At 28.8% G+C, this 27055-nt stretch overlaps 1 long non-coding RNA gene across 1 annotated transcript; it reads right to left on the bottom strand.

The window, feature by feature from the left end:
* Nucleotides 1–157: 157 nt before the first annotated feature.
* LOC134709792 (uncharacterized) lies at nucleotides 158–13906 on the bottom strand. The gene is made up of 3 exons (XR_010106047.1): nucleotides 13338–13906; nucleotides 12151–12222; nucleotides 158–529 (listed from the first exon to the last, which is right to left on the bottom strand). It is a non-coding gene; the product is annotated as an uncharacterized LOC134709792 (long non-coding RNA).
* Nucleotides 13907–27055: the final 13149 nt, after the last annotated feature.

Raw genomic sequence — 27055 nt, 5'->3', positions numbered from 1 at the left:
AGCATTGCATAATTTGTCACCAGCTCTGATGTGTTGAAGACTTCCCATGCAATTAAAAAACGTCATATTATTTGTAATTACTCATACAATAAGCTTTTGTAAATATAACGGAATTTGATGAGACTGTCACCAAAGTCAGAGGGTTACCGCTATGAAACCAGGTTTAATTCACCATTTTCTAAATTTGAAAATGCCTTTACCAAGTCAGGAATATGAGTTCTTGTCCATTCGTTTTTGATGCGTTTTGGTATTATGTTTTGCCATGTGATTATGGACTTTCCAAATTGATTTTCCTCAAAGTTAAGTATCTTTTTGTTATTTTACTTTTAACGTTTAGTAAATATTATTCACAAACCTGAACTACATACAAGATCGCCGTTATAATAGGAAGACTAAATGTGCAGTTGGTTGTCTTGATAGCGGTGTTTTGCATGTTTATTAACAGTTATTTGAATACCTGTTTACAAAAATTTGTCCAATATGTATGCTTCTGATTTGAAGAAACTATTCCAAGAAATCAAAAAGTATCCTAAAAATAGAAAAAAAAATTGTCAATATTTGTATATTTATGTAGTAAGTTATAATTGTACAAAAGAAACAGTGTACACTAAAAACAATAAAGTTCTTTTTTTATTTTTTTGGGGGGGATTATCAGTTACCTTTGGTACAGATATATGTGTTCGAATGTTTTTACGACTATTTGCCTGAACTCTTAAATTACCAATGTTATTCCTATTAAAAGCATTTTTTTTTATATAACAGTTCATATGTGTGGTTCATTGCACACTATGTCACTAGCTTCGTACTTCAAAAAACTCTTCTTACAATAGCAAATCGTCATTCTGTTTTCAATTTATTACAAATAAGTCTGTCTTACGTAGCTACGTGGTTTGGTCAAACTGTTTATCAAAATTAAACCACATGACACTGTGCCGTTATATGAAATAACCTAGTGTACAGTTATATATCTTGATCTTCATGTTTTGCTTTTTTCTAACAGTAAGTCGAGTTTCTATCCCCAAGTTAAGAAATTGCAGTTAAATTAAGTTCATAAAAAAACATTTGTACAAAAATATTCAGTTGCAGATATATGTTATTGAATGCGTTTACGACTAATTGTCTGTAAAATGACGTTTCCAACACAATGTTCATTAAAAGCATCTTTTCATAAGAGTGCCTATTTGTGTTTTATTGCACATTTGTCATAAGCTTTGTCTTTTTCAAAATTAATCCGTCAGCTCAAATGTAGTCAGCTATCTTCGAATGCGTGTACGAGTAATTGTCTGAAAAACGACGTCATCATTGTTATGTTTATCATAAACATCTTTTTTATAGCAATGCTTATTTGTGTTTTATTGCACAATTGTCACTAGGTTTTTCTTTTTTAAAACTCTCCAAACAATAGAAAAACGTCATTTTTTTCGTAATTTCTTATAAATGATATTGTTTTAGTTGGCTACTTTTTTAGGTTCATATGTTTATCAAAATTAAACCATATAACAGTGTGCCGTTATATAACATAACATAAATGTCCAGTTAAATATCTTGATCTTGATGTTATGCTGTTTTTCTAACAGTCAGTCGAATATTCATGTCTGAAAAGTCGCCGAAATTTTTGCGTCTTATCTTTTTAGAGTATTCTTCATTTTTTGAAATTCTAGTGAAATTAATAATTACAAATCGTAAATAATTGTATATTAATGAAGTAAGTTATCAATGTTTAATAGAAAACAGTGTATACTAAATTTGTTTGAGATCAATCACATGTTTACAAAAATAATCAATATCCGCGAATGCAGATACATGTGTTCGAATGTGTTTACGACTAATTGTCTAAAATATTACGTTGCCAATTGTATGTTCCTTTAAAGCATCTATTGATAGCAGTGCCTATATTTTTTTAGGCATAATTTGTCACCAGCTTTGATGTGTTGAAAACTTCCCATGCAATTGAAAAACGTTATTTTGTCGCATTTTCTATAAAAGACTGTCTTACGTGGCTTAATGTCTGGGTCAATATGTTTATCAAAATTAAACCACATTACACTGGGCCGTTATATAAGATAACATAAATGTCCAGTTAAATATCTTGATCTTGATGTTATGCTGTTTTTCTAACAGTCAGTTGAATATTCATGTCTGAAAAGTCGCCGAAATTTTTGCGTCTTATCTTTTAAGAGTATTCTTCATTTTTTGAAATTCTAGTGAAATTAATAATTACAAATCGTAAATAATTGTATAGTAATGAAGTAAGTTATCAATGTTTAATAGAAAACAGTGTATACTAAATTTGTTTGAGATCAATCACATGTTTACAAAAATAATCAATATCCGCGAATGCAGATACATGTGTTCGAATGTGTTTACGACTAATTGTCTAAAATATTACGTTGCCAATTGTATGTTCCTTTAAAGCATCTATTGATAGCAGTGCCTATATTTTTTTAGGCATAATTTGTCACCAGCTTTGATGTGTTGAAAACTTCCCATGCAATTGAAAAACGTTATTTTGTCGCATTTTCTATAAAAGACTGTCTTACGTGGCTTAATGTCTGGGTCAATATGTTTATCAAAATTAAACCACATTACACTGGGCCGTTATATAAGATAACATAAATGTCCAGTTAAATATCTTGATCTTGATGTTATGCTGTTTTTCTAACAGTCAGTTGAATATTCATGTCTGAAAAGTCGCCGAAATTTTTGCGTCTTATCTTTTAAGAGTATTCTTCATTTTTTGAAATTCTAGTGAAATTAATAATTACAAATCGTAAATAATTGTATAGTAATGAAGTAAGTTATCAATGTTTAATAGAAAACAGTGTATACTAAATTTGTTTGAGATCAATCACATGTTTACAAAAATAATCAATATCCGCGAATGCAGATACATGTGTTCGAATGTGTTTACGACTAATTGTCTAAAATATTACGTTGCCAATTGTATGTTCCTTTAAAGCATCTATTGATAGCAGTGCCTATATTTTTTTGGGCATAATTTGTCACCAGCTTTGATGTGTTGAAAACTTCCCATGCAATTGAAAAACGTTATTTTTTCGCATTTTCTTATAAATAAGACTGTCTTATGTGGCTTAATGTCTGGGTCAATATGTTTATCAAAATTAAACCACATTACACTGGGCCGTTATGTATGATGACATAAAATTACAGTTAGATATCTTGATCTTGATGTAATGCTGTTTTTCTAACAGTCAGTTGAATATTCATGTCTGAAAAGTCGCCGAAATTTTTTATGTTAATGTTATTAGATTTTTTTTACAAGTTGTCAAACTCTAGTAAGAGTAATAGTAGCAAATAGTCAATAATTGTATATTAAAGAAATATTACAAAATGATCACTAAATTTGTTGAAGTTCATAAAGTTTTTTTTTTATAAAAAAAAACCGGCTAGCTCAAAAATAGATATCTGTGTTCGAATGCGTGTACGAGTAGTTTTCTGAAATACGACGTTACCAATGTTATGTTTATTATAAACATCTTTTTATAGAAATGCTTATTTGTGTTTTATTGCACAATTGTCACTAGGTTTTCTTTTTTAAAACTCTCCAAACAATAGAAAAACGTCATTTTATTCGTTATTTCTTATTAATAGTACTGTTTTACGTGGCTACATTTTTGGGTTAATATGTTTATCAAAATTAAACCATATTACAGTGTGCCGTTATATAAGATAACATAAATGTCCAGTTAAATATCTTGATCTTAATGTAATGCTGTTTTTCTAACAGTCAGTCGAATATTCATGTCTGAAAAGTCGCCGAAATTTTTGCGTCTTATTTTTTAAGAGTATTCTTTAAGTTTTGAAATTCTAGTGAAATTAATAATTACTAATCGTAAATAATTGTATATTAATGAAGTAAGTTATAAATGAACAATAGAAAGCAGTGTATACTAAATTTGTTTGAGGTTTATCTCGTGTTTACAAATATAATCAATATCCGCGAATGCAGATTCATGTGTTCGAATGCGTTTACGACTTGTTGTCCAAAAAAACATAACCAATTGTATGTTCCTTTATAGCATCTATTGATGGCAGTGCCTATATTTTTTTTGGTATAATTTGTCACCAGCTTTGATGTGTTGAAATTTTCCTATGCGATTGAAAAACGTTATTTTTTCGCATTTTCTTAAAAATAAGACTGTCTTACGTGGCTTAATGTCTGGGTCAATATATTTATCAAAATTAAACCACATTACACTGGGCCGTTATGAATGATGACATAAACGTACAGTTAGATATCTTGATCTTGATGTAATGCTGTTTTTCTAACAGTCAGTTGAATATTCATGTCTAAAAAGTCGCCGAAAATTTTGATGTTAATGTTATTAGATTTTTTGACAAGTTGTCAAATTCCAGACAGAGTAATAGTAGCAAATAGTCAATAATTGTATATTAAATAAATATAACACAGTGATCACTAAATGTGTTAAATGTCATAAAGTCTTTTTTTTACAAAAATAATCAGTCAGCTCAAATGTAGACATCTGTGTTCGAACGCGTGTACCAGTCATTGTCTGAAATACGACGTTACCAATGTTATGTTAATTATAAACATCTTTTTATAGAAATGCTTATTTGTGTTTTATTGCACAATTGTCACTAGGTTTTCTTTTTTAAAACTCTCCAAACAATAGAAAAACGTCATTTTATTCGTTATTTCTTATTAATAGTACTGTTTTACGTGGCTACATTTTTGGGTTAATATGTTTATCAAAATTAAACCATATTACAGTGTGCCGTTATATAAGATAACATAAATGTCCAGTTAAATATCTTGATCTTAATGTAATGCTGTTTTTCTAACAGTCAGTCGAATATTCATGTCTGAAAAGTCGCCGAAATTTTTGCGTCTTATTTTTTAAGAGTATTCTTTAAGTTTTGAAATTCTAGTGAAATTAATAATTACTTATCGTAAATAATTGTATATTAATGAAGTAAGTTATAAATGAACAATAGAAAGCAGTGTATACTAAATTTGTTTGAGGTTTATCTCGTGTTTACAAATATAATCAATATCCGCGAATGCAGATTCATGTGTTCGAATGCGTTTACGACTTGTTGTCCAAAAAAACATAACCAATTGTATGTTCCTTTATAGCATCTATTGATGGCAGTGCCTATATTTTTTTTGGTATAATTTGTCACCAGCTTTGATGTGTTGAAATTTTCCTATGCGATTGAAAAACGTTATTTTTTCGCATTTTCTTAAAAATAAGACTGTCTTACGTGGCTTAATGTCTGGGTCAATATATTTATCAAAATTAAACCACATTACACTGGGCCGTTATGAATGATGACATAAACGTACAGTTAGATATCTTGATCTTGATGTAATGCTGTTTTTCTAACAGTCAGTTGAATATTCATGTCTAAAAAGTCGCCGAAAGTTTTGATGTTAATGTTATTAGATTTTTTGACAAGTTGTCAAATTCCAGTAAGAGTAATAGTAGCAAATAGTCAATAATTGTATATTAAATAAATATAACACAGTGATCACTAAATGTGTTAAATGTCATAAAGTCTTTTTTTTACAAAAATAATCAGTCAGCTCAAATGTAGACATCTGTGTTCGAATGCGTGTACCAGTCATTGTCTGAAATACGACGTTACCAATGTTATGTTAATTATAAACATCTTTTTATAGAAATGCTTATTTGTGTTTTATTGCACAATTGTCACTAGGTTTTCTTTTTTAAAACTCTCCAAACAATAGAAAAACGTCATTTTATTCGTTATTTCTTATTAATAGTACTGTTTTACGTGGCTACATTTTTGGATTAATATGTTTATCAAAATTAAATCATATTACAGTGTGCCGTTATATAAGATAACATAAATGTCCAGTTAAATATCTTGATCTTAATGTAATGCTGTTTTTCTAACAGTCAGTCGAATATTCATGTCTGAAAAGTCGCCGAAATTTTTGCGTCTTATTTTTTAAGAGTATTCTTTAAGTTTTGAAATTCTAGTGAAATTAATAATTACTAATCGTAAATAATTGTATATTAATGAAGTAAGTTATAAATGAACAATAGAAAACAGTGTATACTAAATTTGTTTGAGGTTTATCTCGTGTTTACAAATATAATCAATATCCGCGAATGCAGATTCATGTGTTCGAATGCGTTTACGACTTCCTTGTCCAAAAAAACATAACCAATTGTATGTTCCTTTATAGCATCTATTGATAGCAGTGCCTATATTTTTTTTGGTATAATTTGTCACCAGCTTTGATGTGTTGAAATTTTCCTATGCGATTGAAAAACGTGATTTTTTCGCATTTTCTTAAAAATAAGACTGTCTTACGTGGCTTAATGTCTGGGTCAATATATTTATCAAAATTAAACCACATTACACTGGGCCGTTATGAATGATGACATAAACGTACAGTTAGATATCTTGATCTTGATGTAATGCTGTTTTTCTAACAGTCAGTTGAATATTCATGTCTAAAAAGTCGCCGAAAGTTTTGATGTTAATGTTATTAGATTTTTTGACAAGTTGTCAAATTCCAGTAAGAGTAATAGTAGCAAATAGTCAATAATTGTATATTAAATAAATATAACACAGTGATCACTAAATGTGTTAAATGTCATAAAGTCTTTTTTTTACAAAAATAATCAGTCAGCTCAAATGTAGACATCTGTGTTCGAATGCGTGTACCAGTCATTGTCTGAAATACGACGTTACCAATGTTATGTTAATTATAAACATCTTTTTATAGAAATGCTTATTTGTGTTTTATTGCACAATTGTCACTAGGTTTTCTTTTTTAAAACTCTCCAAACAATAGAAAAACGTCATTTTATTCGTTATTTCTTATTAATAGTACTGTTTTACGTGGCTACATTTTTGGGTTAATATGTTTATCAAAATTAAACCATATTACAGTGTGCCGTTATATAAGATAACATAAATGTCCAGTTAAATATCTTTATCTTAATGTAATGCGGTTTTTCTAACAGTCAGTCGAATATTCATGTCTGAAAAGTCGCCGAAATTTTTGCGTCTTATTTTTTTAAGAGTATTCTTTAAGTTTTGAAATTCTAGTGAAATTAATAATTACTAATCGTAAATAATTGTATATTAATGAAGTAAGTTATAAATGAACAATAGAAAACAGTGTATACTAAATTTGTTTGAGGTTTATCTCGTGTTTACAAATATAATCAATATCCGCGAATGCAGATTCATGTGTTCGAATGCGTTTACGACTTCTTGTCTAAAAAAATACGTAACCAATTGTATGTTCCTTTATAGCATCTATTGATAGCAGTGCCTATATTTTTTTTGGTATACTTTGTCACCAGCTTTGACGTGTTGAAATTTTCCTATGCGATTGAAAAACGTTATTTTTTCGCATTTTCTTAAAAATAAGACTGTCTTACGTGGCTTAATGTCTGGGTCAATATATTTATCAAAATTAAACCACATTACACTGGGCCGTTATGAATGATGACATAAACGTACAGTTAGATATCTTGATCTTGATGTAATGCTGTTTTTCTAACAGTCAGTTGAATATTCATGTCTAAAAAGTCGCCGAAATTTTTGATGTTAATGTTATTAGATTTTTTGACAAGTTGTCAAATTCCAGTAAGAGTAATAGTAGCAAATAGTCAATAATTGTATATTAAATAAATATAACACAGTGATCACTAAATGTGTTAAATGTCATAAAGTCTTTTTTTTACAAAAATAATCAGTCAGCTCAAATGTAGACATCTGTGTTCGAATGCGTGTACCAGTCATTGTCTGAAATACGACGTTACCAATGTTATGTTAATTATAAACATCTTTTTATAGAAATGCTTATTTGTGTTTTATTGCACAATTGTCACTAGGTTTTCTTTTTTAAAACTCTCCAAACAATAGAAAAACGTCATTTTATTCGTTATTTCTTATTAATAGTACTGTTTTACGTGGCTACATTTTTGGGTTAATATGTTTATCAAAATTAAACCATATTACAGTGTGCCGTTATATAAGATAACATAAATGTCCAGTTAAATATCTTTATCTTAATGTAATGCTGTTTTTCTAACAGTCAGTCGAATATTCATGTCTGAAAAGTCGCCGAAATTTTTGCGTCTTATTTTTTTAAGAGTATTCTTTAAGTTTTGAAATTCTAGTGAAATTAATAATTACTAATCGTAAATAATTGTATATTAATGAAGTAAGTTATAAATGAACAATAGAAAACAGTGTATACTAAATTTGTTTGAGGTTTATCTCGTGTTTACAAATATAATCAATATCCGCGAATGCAGATTCATGTGTTCGAATGCGTTTACGACTTCTTGTCTAAAAAATACGTAACCAATTGTATGTTCCTTTATAGCATCTATTGATAGCAGTGCCTATATTTTTTTTGGTATACTTTGTCACCAGCTTTGACGTGTTGAAATTTTCCTATGCGATTGAAAAACGTTATTTTTTCGCATTTTCTTAAAAATAAGACTGTCTTACGTGGCTTAATGTCTGGGTCAATATATTTATCAAAATTAAACCACATTACACTGGGCCGTTATGAATGATGACATAAACGTACAGTTAGATATCTTGATCTTGATGTAATGCTGTTTTTCTAACAGTCAGTTGAATATTCATGTCTAAAAAGTCGCCGAAATTTTTGATGTTAATGTTATTAGATTTTTTGACAAGTTGTCAAATTCCAGTAAGAGTCATAGTAGCAAATAGTCAATAATTGTATATTAAATAAATATAACACAGTGATCACTAAATGTGTTAAATGTCATAAAGTCTTTTTTTTACAAAAATAATCAGTCAGCTCAAATGTAGACATCTGTGTTCGAATGCGTGTACCAGTCATTGTCTGAAATACGACGTTACCAATGTTATGTTAATTATAAACATCTTTTTATAGAAATGCTTATTTGTGTTTTATTGCACAATTGTCACTAGGTTTTCTTTTTTAAAACTCTCCAAACAATAGAAAAACGTCATTTTATTCGTTATTTCTTATTAATAGTACTGTTTTACGTGGCTACATTTTTGGGTTAATATGTTTATCAAAATTAAACCATATTACAGTGTGCCGTTATATAAGATAACATAAATGTCCAGTTAAATATCTTGATCTTAATGTAATGCTGTTTTTCCACAGTCAGTCGAATATTCATGTCTGAAAAGTCGCCGAAATTTTTGCGTCTTATTTTTTAAGAGTATTCTTTAAGTTTTGAAATTCTAGTGAAATTAATAATTACTAATCGTAAATAATTGTATATTAATGAAGTAAGTTATAAATGAACAATAGAAAACAGTGTATACTAAATTTGTTTGAGGTTTATCTCGTGTTTACAAATATAATCAATATCCGCGAATGCAGATTCATGTGTTCGAATGCGTTTACGACTTCCTTGTCCAAAAAAACATAACCAATTGTATGTTCCTTTATAGCATCTATTGATAGCAGTGCCTATATTTTTTTTGGTATAATTTGTCACCAGCTTTGATGTGTTGAAATTTTCCTATGCGATTGAAAAACGTGATTTTTTCGCATTTTCTTAAAAATAAGACTGTCTTACGTGGCTTAATGTCTGGGTCAATATATTTATCAAAATTAAACCACATTACACTGGGCCGTTATGAATGATGACATAAACGTACAGTTAGATATATTGATCTTGATGTAATGCTGTTTTTCTAACAGTCAGTTGAATATTCATGTCTAAAAAGTCGCCGAAAGTTTTGATGTTAATGTTATTAGATTTTTTGACAAGTTGTCAAATTCCAGTAAGAGTAATAGTAGCAAATAGTCAATAATTGTATATTAAATAAATATAACACAGTGATCACTAAATGTGTTAAATGTCATAAAGTCTTTTTTTTACAAAAATAATCAGTCAGCTCAAATGCAGACATCTGTGTTCGAATGCGCGTACCAGTCATTGTCTGAAATACGACGTTACCAATGTTATGTTAATTATAAACATCTTTTTATAGAAATGCTTATTTGTGTTTTATTGCACAATTGTCACTAGGTTTTCTTTTTTAAAACTCTCCAAACAATAGAAAAACGTCATTTTATTCGTTATTTCTTATTAATAGTACTGTTTTACGTGGCTACATTTTTGGGTTAATATGTTTATCAAAATTAAACCATATTACAGTGTGCCGTTATATAAGATAACATAAATGTCCAGTTAAATATCTTTATCTTAATGTAATGCGGTTTTTCTAACAGTCAGTCGAATATTCATGTCTGAAAAGTCGCCAAAATTTTTGCGTCTTATTTTTTAAGAGTATTCTTTAAGTTTTGAAATTCTAGTGAAATTAATAATTACTAATCGTAAATAATTGTATATTAATGAAGTAAGTTATAAATGAACAATAGAAAACAGTGTATACTAAATTTGTTTGAGGTTTATCTCGTGTTTACAAATATAATCAATATCCGCGAATGCAGATTCATGTGTTCGAATGCGTTTACGACTTCTTGTCTAAAAAAATACGTAACCAATTGTATGTTCCTTTATAGCATCTATTGATAGCAGTGCCTATATTTTTTTTTTTTTGGTATAATTTGTCACCAGCTTTGACGTGTTGAAATTTTCCTATGCGATTGAAAAACGTTATTTTTTCGCATTTTCTTAAAAATAAGACTGTCTTACGTGGCTTAATGTCTGGGTCAATATATTTATCAAAATTAAACCACATTACACTGGGCCGTTATGAATGATGACATAAACGTACAGTTAGATATCTTGATCTTGATGTAATGCTGTTTTTCTAACAGTCAGTTGAATATTCATGTCTAAAAAGTCGCCGAAATTTTTGATGTTAATGTTATTAGATTTTTTGACAAGTTATCAAATTCCAGTAAGAGTAATAGTAGCAAATAGTCAATAATTGTATATTAAATAAATATAACACAGTGATCACTAAATGTGTTAAATGTCATAAAGTCTTTTTTTTACAAAAATAATCAGTCAGCTCAAATGTAGACATCTGTGTTCGAATGCGTGTACCAGTCATTGTCTGAAATACGACGTTACCAATGTTATGTTAATTATAAACATCTTTTTATAGAAATGCTTATTTGTGTTTTATTGCACAATTGTCACTAGGTTTTCTTTTTTAAAACTCTCCAAACAATAGAAAAACGTCATTTTATTCGTTATTTCTTATTAATAGTACTGTTTTACGTGGTTACATTTTTGGGTTAATATGTTTATCAAAATTAAACCATATTACAGTGTGCCGTTATATAAGATAACATAAATGTCCAGTTAAATATCTTGATCTTAATGTAATGCTGTTTTTCTAACAGTCAGTCGAATATTCATGTCTGAAAAGTCGCCGAAATTTTTGCGTCTTATTTTTTAAGAGTATTCTTTAAGTTTTGAAATTCTAGTGAAATTAATAATTACTAATCGTAAATAATTGTATATTAATGAAGTAAGTTATAAATGAACAATAGAAAACAGTGTATACTAAATTTGTTTGAGGTTTATCTCGTGTTTACAAATATAATCAATATCCGCGAATGCAGATTCATGTGTTCGAATGCCTTTGCGACTACTTGTCTAAAATATTACGTTACCAATTGATGTAATGCAGTTTTTCTAACAGTCAGTCGAATATTCATGTCTGAAAAGTCGCCGAAATTTTTGCGTCTTGTCTTTAGAGAGTGTTCTTCAAGTTTTGTAATTCTAATGGAATTAATAGTTACAAATAGTAAATAATTGTTTATTGATGAAGTAAGTTATCAATGTACAATAGAAAACAGTGTATACTAAAAAAATTTGAAATCAATCATATTTTTACCAAAGTAATCAATATCCACGAATGCAGATACATGTGTTCGAATGCCTTTGCGACTACTTGTCTAAAATATTAAGTTACCAATTGTATGATCATTTAAAGCATCTATTGTTAGCAGTGCCTATCTTTTTTTTTGGCATAATTTGTCACCAGCTTTGATTAGTTGAAAACTTTCCATGCAATTGAAAAACGACATTTTATTTGCAATTAATAATTTTTAGGAAATATTATTTACAAAACTAAACTACATACAAGTGCGCCGTTATCAAAGGAAGAATAATTGTCCAGTTAAGTGTTTTATCGTGGTGTTTTGCATGTTTAATAACAGTTATTTGAATATACCTGTTTACAAAAGTTCATCCAAAAGACATGCTTCTGATTTGAAGAAACTATTCTACACAATCGGATAATCTCCTGAAAATATAAATAAAAAAAAGTCATTACTTGAATATTTATGCAGTAACTAATAATTGTACAAATTAAACAGTGTACATAGCAAAAATTAAGTTCATTTTTTTACGGAAATAATGAGTTACCCTTGGTGCAGATGTATATGTTCAAATGTTTTCACGACTGATTGTCTGAATTGTTAATTTACCCTTGTTATTTGTTTTGAACGCATCTTCTTATATAAAAGAGCTTATTTGTGTTAGTTTGCACACTATGTCACTAGCTTTGTCTTTTAAAAAACTTGTCTATAACTAGAAAACGCCATTTTATTTGCAATTTATTATAAATAAGACTGTCTTACGTAGCTACTTCTTGAGGTCAAAATGTCTATAAAATAAACCACATAACAAGGTGCCGTGATATAAAATAACATTAATGTACAGTTTAATATCTTAATCTTCATGTTTTGCTTTTTTATAGCAGTTAGCAGAATATTCCTGTCTAAAAAAAAGTCGCCAACATGTTTGCTGTAAATGTAATGAAATTATTTGACAAATTTGTAAAAGTTGATAAAGTCTTTGTTTTACAAAAAATAATCAGTAAGCTCAAATGTAGATATATGAGTTCGAATGCGTGTTTGACTTAATGTCTGAAATATTATGTTACCAATGTAATGTGCATTTAAAGCATCTTTTATAAACGTGCTTATTTGTGTATTTTTGCACACTATGTTACTAGCTTTGTCTTTTTTTTTAAACTCTCCTAAAGTTCTTTTTTTTTTGCAATTTCCTCTTAAATAATACTGTCTTACGTGGCTTTTTGTCGTGGTCAATATGTTTATAAAATTAAACCACATAACACTCTGCCGTTAAATAAGTTAACATAACTGTACAGTAAAATATCTTGATCTTTTTTCTTTTTTTTTCAGAATTTCATATTTTATCAAAATACCTAGGCCCCCATTGTATATATAATTAACTGATAGTTGTCATCAAATAGGGTAAAAGTTAATCCTTAATATCGACTGTAGTGTTATAACCTAACTGGGACTCCGTGAATAGTACAACATCATAACTTCTTATTTATTGAAGAAAAAAGTGGATCTGTTATTTTATCATATTACTTTGAAATAAACCCACCTATGTTCTAGACACAAAATTTCATGTTGTGGAAAGTAACCTTCTCTTTTGACCGATCAGAATGGTTATTTCAGTAAATCTTTTAAAAATCATTCTGACCACCTAATTTGTTAGTTGTACAATAATCCAATATCATGATTGATAGGGTATTAGGCCTGATTATCCACAATGTCACTAATATATCACTATTCAACATGCCTCAGACACTTTATTTCACAAAGTCACCAATGGATTTCTATGCAATATGCATCATGAAATATCACACAAAATGTATAAACACGTTAACACATATATACAACATGTATTAACAATATCCACCAATTTATAATATCACCTTGGGATGTTCAATTATCCACAATTACACAATGACACAATGATACGTGTACAATGCTTCCATGCACAATGAATTTATATGAACACAGCTAAACGCACACACTATCCCTTCGTTTGATATGTTTGAGCTATTGATTTTGCCACTGTATTAGGATTTACGTCAAAAGAGTTGGTTTCAGCTTCCCAATAGTGAAGCATTGGGAAGCTGAAATCATCACTTCGTAATTTTAACGGACGCCATCACGAGTATATTTACCGTCATGAAATATTTGTTATATTAATGATATCAGATATGTTCCTAACATGTATGTCGTAACTACAATCCCGTTCTCTTTTCGAGAATGTGACCTTTCGAATTAGAGTTTTTACCTGTAATGTCTGTTTGTTAAGTTGTTGTTGTCCATTCGTTTGATGTGGGTTTTTTTGTCATTTAATTAGGGACTTTCCGTTTTGAATTTTCCTCGGAGCTCAGTAGTTTTGTGATTTTACTTTACACTGTTTATCACTTTGAATCTGAACCAAATGAATATATTCCAAACTGGTAAAATTAAACACAGTTGACTTTCACTTATAAACTTCCACAATATAACAACTTGCAACACCAGCAAGTATACATCGTGTATTCTGACTAATACACATCGATGAAGTATTCATATTTCCCAATAGTACAACTTGCAACACCAGGAAGTATACACCTTGCTATATCACTAATATACTGCCGCAATAGCAAAACTTGCAATGGCAGCAATTACTGCTTGATTTCTTTTACTTGACTGGGCAGAGTTTTATCGGTTTGCTCATAATAGACTAGTTCATCTATATATAGGTGTTGTATACACTCATCAGTGAACTGTCCACATCATACACTCATTTTGTTTGTAAATTCGTTTGGTGACATGATAGGTGATTAGAAATCAATAATAATTGAAGTGGCAATCCTCTTTATCACACACATCTTCAAATAGACTGTCCTTATGTTAATCAAAACGTAAGCTCCACCCAATCAGGTGAATTAACATTTGTGATAAACACCTTGTATTCTCACTAATACAACAACGTAATATATAAGTTTCACTTTGTATCAATTACTTTTGATTAAGTTCGTAATTTGTTTTTCTTCACAAAAATAATCAGTAAGCTGAAATGCAGATATATGTGTGTGAATGCGTTTATGACTGTTTATCTGAAATATTACATCACAAATGTAATGTTTATCAAAAGCATCTTTTTATAGATATTCTTATTTGTGTTTTATTGCACATTTGTCATTAGTTTTGTCTTTTCAAAACCCTCCTAATACATGTAACAGTAAAAAAATGTCATTTTTTCGCAATTGTTTATAAATAAGACTGTATAACGTGGCTACTCTGCCGTTATATAAGATAACATAAACATGATAAATGTACAGTGAAATACCTTGATCTTGGTGTTAAGCTTTCTTTCTTACAGTGATTCGACTAACTCTGTCTGGAAAAGTTGCCGCAACTTTTGCGTCAAATCTAATGAGAGTATTCCTTAAGTATTAAAATTCTTGTAAAATTAATTATTACAAATCGTCAACAATTGTATATTAATGAAGTAAGTTATCAAAATACAATAGAAACCCGTATATACTAAATTTGTTTCAGATCAATAATTGTTTTACAAAAATAATCAATATCCATAAATGCAGATACATGTATCTATTAAAAGCATTGCCTATCTATTTTTTGTTTGCATAATTTGTCACCAGCTCTGATGTGTTGAAGACTTCCCATGCAATTAAAAAACGTCATATTATTTGTAATTACTCATAAAATAAGCTTTTGTAAATATAACAGAATTTGATGAGACTGTCACCAAAGTCAGAGAGTTACCGCTATGAAACCAGGTTTAATTCACCATTTTCTAAATTTGAAAATGCCTGTACCAAGTCAGGAATATGAGTTCTTGTCCATTCGTTTTTGATGCGTTTTGGTATTATGTTTTGCCATGTGATTATAGACTTTCCAAATTGATTTTCCTCAAAGATAAGTATTTTTTTGTTATTTTACTTTTAACGTTTAGTAAATATTATTCACAAACCTGAACTACATACAAGATCGCCGTTATAATAGGAAGACTAAATGTGCAGTTGGTTGTCTTGATAGCGGTGTTTTGCATGTTTATTAACAGTTATTTGAATACCTGTTTACAAAAATTTGTCCAAGATGTATGCTTCTGATTTGAAGAAACTATTCCAAGAAATCAAAAAGTATCCTAAAAATAGAAAAAAAAATTGTCAATATTTGTATATTTATGTAGTAAGTTATAATTGTACAAAAGAAACAGTGTACACTAAAAACAATAAAGTTCTTTTTTTATTTGGGGGGGATTATCAGTTACCTTTGGTACAGATATATGTGTTCGAATGTTTTTACGACTATTTGCCTGAACTCTTAAATTACCAATGTTATTCCTATTGAAAGCATTTTTTTATATAACAGTTCATATTTGTGGTTCATTGCACACTATGTCACTAGCTTCGTACTTCAAAAAACTCTTCTTACAATTATAGCAAATCGTCATTCTGTTTTCAATTTATTATAAATAAGTCTGTCTTACGTAGCTACGTGGTTTGGTCAAACTGTTTATCAAAATTAAACCACATGACACTGTGCCGTTATATGAAATAACATAGTGTACAGTTAGATATCTTGATCTTCATGTTTTGCTTTTTTCTAACAGTAAGTCTAGTTTCTATCCCCAAGTTAAGAAATTGCAGTTAAATTAAGTTCATAAAAAAAAAATTTGTACAAAAATATTCAGATGCAGATATATGTTATTGAATGCGTTTACGACTAATTGTCTGTAAAATGACGTTTCCAACACAATGTTCATTAAAAGCATCTTTTCATAAGAGTGCCTATTTGTGTTTTATTGCACATTTGTCATAAGCTTTGTCTTTTTCAAAATTAATCCGTCAGCTCAAATGTAGGCATCTATCTTCGAATGCGTGTACGAGTAATTGTCTGAAAAACGACGTCACCAATGTTATGTTTATTATAAACATCTTTTTTATAGCAATGCTTATTTGTGTTTTATTGCACAATTACAACTGGCTTTTTCTTTTTTAAAACTCTCCAAACAATAGAAAAACGTCATTTTTTCGTAATTTCTTATAAATGATATTGTTTTAGTTGGCTACTTTTTTAGGTTCATATGTTTATCAAAATTAAACCATATAACAGTGTGCCGTTATATAAGATAACATAAATGTCCAGTTAAATATATTGATCTTGATGTTATGCTGTTTTTCTAACAGTCAGTCGAATATTCATGTCTGAAAAGTCGCCGAAATTTTTGCGTCTTATCTTTTAAGAGTATTCTTCATTTTTTGAAATTCTAGTGAAATTAATAATTACTTATCGTAAATAATTGTATATTAATGAAGAAAGTTATCAATGTTTAATAGAAAACAGTGTATACTAAATTTGTTTGAGATCAATCACATGTTTACAAAAATAATCAATATCCGCGAATGCAGATACATGTGTTCGAATGTGTTTACGACTAATTGTCTAAAATATTACGTTGCCAATTGTATGTTCCTTTAAAGCATCTATTGATAGCAGTGCCTATTTTTTTTTTTTTTTTATATAATTTGTCACCAGCTTTGATGTGTTGAAAACTTCCCATGCAATTGAAAAGCGTTTTTTTTCGCATTTTCTTAAAAATAAGACTGTCTTACGTGGCTTAATGTCTGGGTCAATATGTTTATCAAAATTAAACCACATTACACTGGGCCGTTATGTATGATGACATAAAAGTACAGTTAGATATCTTGATCTTGATGTAATGCTGTTTTTCTAACAGTCAGTTGAATATTCATGTCTGAAAAGTCGCCGAAATTTTTGATGTTAATGTTATTAGATTTTTTGACAAGTTGTCAAATTCTAGTAAGAGTAATAGTAGCAAATAGTCAATAATTGTATATTGAAGAAATATTACACAGTGATTACTAAATTTGTTGAAGTTCATACAGTCTGTTTTTTATAAAAAAAAAAAAAAAACAGCTAGCTCAAATGTAGATATCTGTGTTCGAATGCGTGTACGTACGAGTAGTTTTCTGAAATACGACGTTACCAATGTTATGTTTATTATAAACATTTTTTATAGAAATGCTTATTTGTGTTTTATTGCACAATTGTCACTAGGTTTTTCTTTTTTAAAACTCTCCAAACAATAGATAAACGTCATTTTATTCGTTATTTCTTATGAATAATACTGTTTTACTTGGCTACTATTTTAGGTTTATATGTTTATCAAAATTAAACCATATAACAGTGTGCCGTTATATAAGATAACAGAAATGTCCAGTTAAATATATTGATCTTGATGTTATGCTGTTTTTCTAACAGTCAGTCGAATATTCATGTCTGAAAAGTCGCCGAAATTTTTGCGTCTTATCTTTTAAGAGTATTCTTCATTTTTTTAAATTCTAGTGAAATTAATAATTACAAATCGTAAATAATTGTATATTAATGAAGTAAGTTATCAATGTTTAATAGAAAAAAGTGTATACTAAATTTGTTTGAGATCAATCACATGTTTACAAAAATAATCAATATCCGCGAATGCAGATACATGTGTTCGAATGTGTTTACGACTAATTGTCTAAAATATTACGTTGCCAATTGTATGTTCCTTTAAAGCATCTATTGATAGCAGTGCCTACTTTTTTTTGGCATAATTTGTCACCAGCTTTGATGTGTTGAAAACTTCCCATGCAATTGAAAAACGTTATTTTTTCGCATTTTCTTAAAAATAAGACTGTCTTACGTGGCTTAATGTCTGGGTCAATATGTTTATCAAAATTAAACCACATTACACTGGGCCGTTATGTTTGATGACATAAAAGTACAGTTAGATATCTTGATCTTGATGTAATGCTGTTTTTCTAACAGTCAGTTGCAAATTCATGTCTCAAAAGTCGCCGAAATTTTTGCTATTAATGTTATTAAATTTTTTGACAAGTTTTCAAATTCTAGTAAAATTAATAGTAGCAAATAGTCAATGATTGTATATTAAAGACATATTACACAGTGATCACTAAATGTGTTAAAGTTCATAAAGTCTTTTTTTACAAAAATAATCAGTTAGCTCAAATGTAGACATCTGTGTTCGAATGCGTGTACGAGTAGTTTTCTGAAATACGACGTTACCAATGTTATGTTTATTATAAACATTTTTTTATAGAAATGCTTATTTGTGTTTTATTGCACAATTGTCACTAGGGTTTTCTTTTTTAAAACTCTCCAAACAATAGAAAAACGTCATTTTATTCGTTATTTCTTATGAATAATACTGTTTTACTTGGCTACTTTTTCAGGTTCATATGTTTATCAAAATTAAACCATATAACAGTGTGCCGTTATATAAGATAACATAAATGTCCAGTTAAATATCTTGATCTTGATGTTATGCTGTTTTTCTAACAGTCAGTCGAATAATTATGTCTGAAAATTCGCCGAAATTTTTGCGTCTTATCTTTTAAGAGTATTCTTCATTTTTTTAAATTCTAGTGAAATTAATAATTACAAATCGTAAATAAGTGTATATTAATGAAGTAAGTTATCAATGTTTAATAGAAAAAAGTGTATACTAAATTTGTTTGAGATCAATCACATGTTTACAAAAATAATCAATATCCGCGAATGCAGATACATGTGTTCGAATGTGTTTACGACTAATTGTCTAAAATATTACGTTGCCAATTGTATGTTCCTTTAAAGCATCTATTGATAGCAGTGCCTACTTTTTTTTTGGCATAATTTGTCACCAGCTTTGATGTGTTGAAAACTTCCCATGCAATTGAAAAACGTTATTTTTTCGCATTTTCTTAAAAATAAGACTGTCTTACGTGGCTTAATGTCTGGGTCAATATGTTTATCAAAATTAAACCACATTACACTGGGCCGTTATGTTTGATGACATAAAAGTACAGTTAGATATCTTGATCTTGATGTAATGCTGTTTTTCTAACAGTCAGTTGCAAATTCATGTCTCAAAAGTCGCCGAAATTTTGGCTTTTAATGTTATTAAATTTTTTGACAAGTTTCAAATTCTAGTAAAATTAATAGTAGCAAATAGTCAATGATTGTATATTAAAGAAATATTACACAGTGATCACTAAATGTGTTAAAGTTCATAAAGTCTTTTTTTTACAAAAATAATCAGTTAGCTCAAATGTAGACATCTGTGTTCGAATGCGTGTACGAGTAGTTTTCTGAAATACGACGTTACCAATGTTATGTTTATTATAAACATTTTTTTATAGAAATGCTTATTTGTGTTTTATTGCACAATTGTCACTAGGGTTTTCCTTTTTAAAACTCTCCAAACAATAGAAAAACGTCATTTTATTCGTTATTTCTTATGAATAATACTGTTTTACTTGGCTACTTTTTTAGGTCCATATGTTTATCAAAATTAAACCATATAACAGTGTGCCGTTATATAAGATAACATAAATGTCCAGTTAAATATCTTGATCTTGATGTTATGCTGTTTTTCTAACAGTCAGTCGAATATTTATGTCTGAAAATTCGCCGAAATATTTGCGTCTTATCTTATAAGAGTATTCTTCATTTTTTGAAATTCTAGTGAAATTAATAATTACAAATCGTAAATAATTGTATATTAATGAAGTAAGTTATCAATGTTTAATAGAAAACAGGGTATACTAAATTTGTTTGAGATCAATCACATGTTTACAAAAATAATCAATATCCGCGAATGCAGATACAAGTGTTCGAATGTGTTTACGACTACATATGTAATTGTCTAATATATTACGTTGCAAATTGTATGTTCCTTTAAAGCATCTATTGATAGCAGTGCCTATATATTTTTTTGGCATAATTTGTCACCAGCTTTGATGTGTTGAAAACTTCCCATGCAATTGAAAAACGTTATTTTTTCGCGTTTTCTTAAAAATAAGACTGTCTTACGTGGCTTAATGTCTGGGTCAATATGTTTATCAAAATTAAACCACATTACACTGGGCCGGTATGTTTGATGACATAAAAGTACAGTTAGATATCTTGATCTTGATGTAATGCTGTTTTTCTAACAGTCAGTTGCCAATTCATGTCTCAAAAGTCGCCGAAATTTTTGCTATTAATGTTATAAGATTTTTTGACAAGTTTTCAAATTCTAGTAAAATTAATAGTAGCAAATAGTCAATGATTGTATATTAAAGAAATATTACACAGTGATCACTAAATGTGTTAAAGTTCATAAAGTCTTTTTTTTACAAAAAAAATCAGTTAGCTCAAATGCAGACATCTGTGTTCGAATGCGTGTACGAGTAGTTTTCTGAAAACCAACGCCACCAATGTTATGTTTATTATAAACATCTTTTTATAGAAATGCTTATTTGTGTTTTATTGCTTAATTGTCACTAAGTTTTTCTTTTTTCAAACTCTCTAAACAATAGAAAAACGTCATTGTATTCGTTATTTCTTATGAATAATACTGTTTTGCGTGGCTACATTTTTGGGTTAATATGTTTATCAAAATTAAACCATATTACACTGGGCCGTTATGTATGATGACATAAATGTCCAGTTAAATATCTTGATCTTGATGTAATGCTGTTTTTCTAACAGTCAGCCGAATATTCATGTCTGAAAAAGACGCCGAAAGTTTTGCGTCTTATTTTTTAGGAGTATTCTTCAAGTTTGAAATTGTAGTGAAATAAATAATTACAAATCGTAAATAATTGTATATGAATGAAGTAAGTTATCAATGTACAATAGAAAACAGTGTATACTAAATTTTTTTGAGATCAATCATATGTTTACAAAAAAAATCAATATCCACAAATGCAGATACATGTGTTCGAATGTGTTTACGACTAATTGTCTAAAAAATTACGTTACCAATTGTATGTTCCTTCAAGGAATCTATTGATAGCAGTGCCTATATTTATTTTGGCATAATTTGTCACCAGCTTTGATGTGTTGAAAACTTCCCATGCGATTGAAAAACGTTATTTTTTCGCATTTTCTTAAAAATAAGACTGTCTTACGTGGCTTAATGTCTGGGTCAATATGTTTATCAAAATTAAACCACATTACACTGGGCCGTTATGTTTGATGACATAAAAGTACAGGTATATATCTTGATCTTGATGTAATGCTGTTTTTCTAACAGTCAGTTGAATATTCATGTCTGAAAAGTCGCCGAAATTTTTGATGTTAATGTTATTAGATTTTTTGACAAGTTGTCAAATTCTAGAAAGAGTAATAGTAGCAAATAGTCAATAATTGTATATTATAAGAAATATTACACAGTGATCACTAAATTTGTTAAAGTTCAAAAAGTCTTTGTTTACAAAAAAAATCAGTCAGCTCAAATGTAGACATCTGTGTTAGAATGCGTGTACGAGTAAATATCTGAAAAACGACGTTACCAATGTAATGTTTATTATAAACATTTTGTTATAGAAATGCTCATTCGTGTTTTATTGCACAATTGTCACTAGCTTTTTCATATTTAAAACTCTCCAAACAATAGAAAAACGTCATTTTATTCGTAATTTCTTATAAATAATACTGTTTTACGTGGCTACTGGTTTAGGTTAATATGTTTATCAACATTGAACCATATAACAGTGTGGCGTTATATAAAATAGCATAAATGTACAGTTAAATATCTTGATCTTGATGTAATGCTGTTTTTCTAACAGTCAGTCGAATATTCATGTCTGAAAAGTCGCCGAAATTTTTGCGTCTTATCTTTGAAGAGTATTCTTTAACTTTTGAAATTCTAGTGAAATTAACTATCACAAATCGTAAATAATTGTGTATTAATGAAGTAAGTTATCAATGTACAATTAGAAAACAGTGTATACTAAATTTGTTTGAGATCAATCACATGTTTACAAAAATAATCAATATCCGCGAATGCAGATACATGTGTTCGAATGTGTTTACCACTAATTGTCTAATATATTACGTTACCAATTGTATGTTCCTTTAAGGCATCTATTGATAGCAGTGCCTATATTTATTTTGGCATAATTTGTCACCAGCTTTGATGTGTTGAAAACTTCCCATGCAATTGAAAAACGTTATTTTGTCGCATTTTCTTAAAAATAAGACTGTCTTACGTGGCTTAATGTCTGGGTCAATATGTTTATCAAAATTAAACCACATTACACTGGGCCGTTATGTATGATGACATAAAAGTACAGTTAGATATCTTGATCTTGATGTAATGCTGTTTTTCTAACAGTCAGTTGAATATTCATGTCTGAAAAGTCGCCGAAATTTTTGATGTTAATGTTATTAGATTTTTTGACAAGTTGTCAAATTCTAGTAAGAGTAATAGTAGCAAATAGTCAATAATTGTATATTGAAGAAATATTACACAGTGATTACTAAATTTGTTGAAGTTCATACAGTCTGTTTTTTATAAAAAAAAAACAAAACAGCTAGCTCAAATGTAGATATCTGTGTTCGAATGCGTGTACGTACGAGTAGTTTTCTGAAATACGACGTTACCAATGTTATGTTTATTATAAACATTTTTTTATAGAAATGCTTATTTGTGTTTTATTGCACAATTGTCACTAGGTTTTTCTTTTTTAAAACTCTCCAAACAATAGATAAACGTCATTTTATTCGTTATTTCTTATGAATAATACTGTTTTACTTGGCTACTATTTTAGGTTTATATGTTTATCAAAATTAAACCATATAACAGTGTGCCGTTATATAAGATAACAGAAATGTCCAGTTAAATATATTGATCTTGATGTTATGCTGTTTTTCTAACAGTCAGTCGAATATTCATGTCTGAAAAGTCGCCGAAATTTTTGCGTCTTATCTTTTAAGAGTATTCTTCATTTTTTTAAATTCTAGTGAAATTAATAATTACAAATCGTAAATAATTGTATATTAATGAAGTAAGTTATCAATGTTTAATAGAAAAAAGTGTATACTAAATTTGTTTGAGATCAATCACATGTTTACAAAAATAATCAATATCCGCGAATGCAGATACATGTGTTCGAATGTGTTTACGACTAATTGTCTAAAATATTACGTTGCCAATTGTATGTTCCTTTAAAGCATCTATTGATAGCAGTGCCTACTTTTTTTTGGCATAATTTGTCACCAGCTTTGATGTGTTGAAAACTTCCCATGCAATTGAAAAACGTTATTTTTTCGCATTTTCTTAAAAATAAGACTGTCTTACGTGGCTTAATGTCTGGGTCAATATGTTTATCAAAATTAAACCACATTACACTGGGCCGTTATGTTTGATGACATAAAAGTACAGTTAGATATCTTGATCTTGATGTAATGCTGTTTTTCTAACAGTCAGTTGCAAATTCATGTCTCAAAAGTCGCCGAAATTTTTGCTATTAATGTTATTAAATTTTTTGACAAGTTTTCAAATTCTAGTAAAATTAATAGTAGCAAATAGTCAATGATTGTATATTAAAGACATATTACACAGTGATCACTAAATGTGTTAAAGTTCATAAAGTCTTTTTTTACAAAAATAATCAGTTAGCTCAAATGTAGACATCTGTGTTCGAATGCGTGTACGAGTAGTTTTCTGAAATACGACGTTACCAATGTTATGTTTATTATAAACATTTTTTTATAGAAATGCTTATTTGTGTTTTATTGCACAATTGTCACTAGGGTTTTCTTTTTTAAAACTCTCCAAACAATAGAAAAACGTCATTTTATTCGTTATTTCTTATGAATAATACTGTTTTACTTGGCTACTTTTTCAGGTTCATATGTTTATCAAAATTAAACCATATAACAGTGTGCCGTTATATAAGATAACATAAATGTCCAGTTAAATATCTTGATCTTGATGTTATGCTGTTTTTCTAACAGTCAGTCGAATAATTATGTCTGAAAATTCGCCGAAATTTTTGCGTCTTATCTTTTAAGAGTATTCTTCATTTTTTTAAATTCTAGTGAAATTAATAATTACAAATCGTAAATAAGTGTATATTAATGAAGTAAGTTATCAATGTTTAATAGAAAAAAGTGTATACTAAATTTGTTTGAGATCAATCACATGTTTACAAAAATAATCAATATCCGCGAATGCAGATACATGTGTTCGAATGTGTTTACGACTAATTGTCTAAAATATTACGTTGCCAATTGTATGTTCCTTTAAAGCATCTATTGATAGCAGTGCCTACTTTTTTTTTGGCATAATTTGTCACCAGCTTTGATGTGTTGAAAACTTCCCATGCAATTGAAAAACGTTATTTTTTCGCATTTTCTTAAAAATAAGACTGTCTTACGTGGCTTAATGTCTGGGTCAATATGTTTATCAAAATTAAACCACATTACACTGGGCCGTTATGTTTGATGACATAAAAGTACAGTTAGATATCTTGATCTTGATGTAATGCTGTTTTTCTAACAGTCAGTTGCAAATTCATGTCTCAAAAGTCGCCGAAATTTTGGCTTTTAATGTTATTAAATTTTTTGACAAGTTTCAAATTCTAGTAAAATTAATAGTAGCAAATAGTCAATGATTGTATATTAAAGAAATATTACACAGTGATCACTAAATGTGTTAAAGTTCATAAAGTCTTTTTTTTACAAAAATAATCAGTTAGCTCAAATGTAGACATCTGTGTTCGAATGCGTGTACGAGTAGTTTTCTGAAATACGACGTTACCAATGTTATGTTTATTATAAACATTTTTTTATAGAAATGCTTATTTGTGTTTTATTGCACAATTGTCACTAGGGTTTTCCTTTTTAAAACTCTCCAAACAATAGAAAAACGTCATTTTATTCGTTATTTCTTATGAATAATACTGTTTTACTTGGCTACTTTTTTAGGTCCATATGTTTATCAAAATTAAACCATATAACAGTGTGCCGTTATATAAGATAACATAAATGTCCAGTTAAATATCTTGATCTTGATGTTATGCTGTTTTTCTAACAGTCAGTCGAATATTTATGTCTGAAAATTCGCCGAAATTTTTGCGTCTTATCTTATAAGAGTATTCTTCATTTTTTGAAATTCTAGTGAAATTAATAATTACAAATCGTAAATAATTGTATATTAATGAAGTAAGTTATCAATGTTTAATAGAAAACAGTGTATACTAAATTTGTTTGAGATCAATCACATGTTTACAAAAATAATCAATATCCGCGAATGCAGATACAAGTGTTCGAATGTGTTTACGACTACATATGTAATTGTCTAATATATTACTTTGCAAATTGTATGTTCCTTTAAAGCATCTATTGATAGCAGTGCCTATATATTTTTTTGGCATAATTTGTCACCAGCTTTGATGTGTTGAAAACTTCCCATGCAATTGAAAAACGTTATTTTTTCGCGTTTTCTTAAAAATAAGACTGTCTTACGTGGCTTAATGTCTGGGTCAATATGTTTATCAAAATTAAACCACATTACACTGGGCCGGTATGTTTGATGACATAAAAGTACAGTTAGATATCTTGATCTTGATGTAATGCTGTTTTTCTAACAGTCAGTTGCCAATTCATGTCTCAAAAGTCGCCGAAATTTTTGCTATTAATGTTATAAGATTTTTTGACAAGTTTTCAAATTCTAGTAAAATTAATAGTAGCAAATAGTCAATGATTGTATATTAAAGAAATATTACACAGTGATCACTAAATGTGTTAAAGTTCATAAAGTCTTTTTTTTACAAAAAAAATCAGTTAGCTCAAATGTAGACATCTGTGTTCGAATGCGTGTACGAGTAGTTTTCTGAAAACCAACGTTACCAATGTTATGTTTATTATAAACATCTTTTTATAGAAATGCTTATTTGTGTTTTATTGCACAATTGTCACTAAGTTTTTCTTTTTTCAAACTCTCTAAACAATAGAAAAACGTCATTGTATTCGTTATTTCTTATGAATAATACTGTTTTGCGTGGCTACATTTTTGGGTTAATATGTTTATCAAAATTAAACCATATTACACTGGGCCGTTATGTATGATGACATAAATGTCCAGTTAAATATCTTGATCTTGATGTAATGCTGTTTTTCTAACAGTCAGCCGAATATTCATGTCTGAAAAAGACGCCGAAAGTTTTGCGTCTTATTTTTTAGGAGTATTCTTCAAGTTTGAAATTGTAGTGAAATTAATAATTACAAATCGTAAATAATTGTATATGAATGAAGTAAGTTATCAATGTACAATAGAAAACAGTGTATACTAAATTTTTTTGAGATCAATCATATGTTTACAAAAAAAATCAATATCCACAAATGCAGATACATGTGTTCGAATGTGTTTACGACTAATTGTCTAAAAAATTACGTTACCAATTGTATGTTCCTTCAAGGAATCTATTGATAGCAGTGCCTATATTTATTTTG

Source organism: Mytilus trossulus, chromosome 1 (genome assembly GCF_036588685.1).
Source record: "Mytilus trossulus isolate FHL-02 chromosome 1, PNRI_Mtr1.1.1.hap1, whole genome shotgun sequence".
NCBI classification, from domain to species: Eukaryota; Metazoa; Mollusca; class Bivalvia; order Mytilida; family Mytilidae; genus Mytilus; species Mytilus trossulus.
The sequence above is the reverse complement of the archived record's forward strand: the minus strand, read 5'-3'. Positions and strand labels throughout refer to the sequence as shown.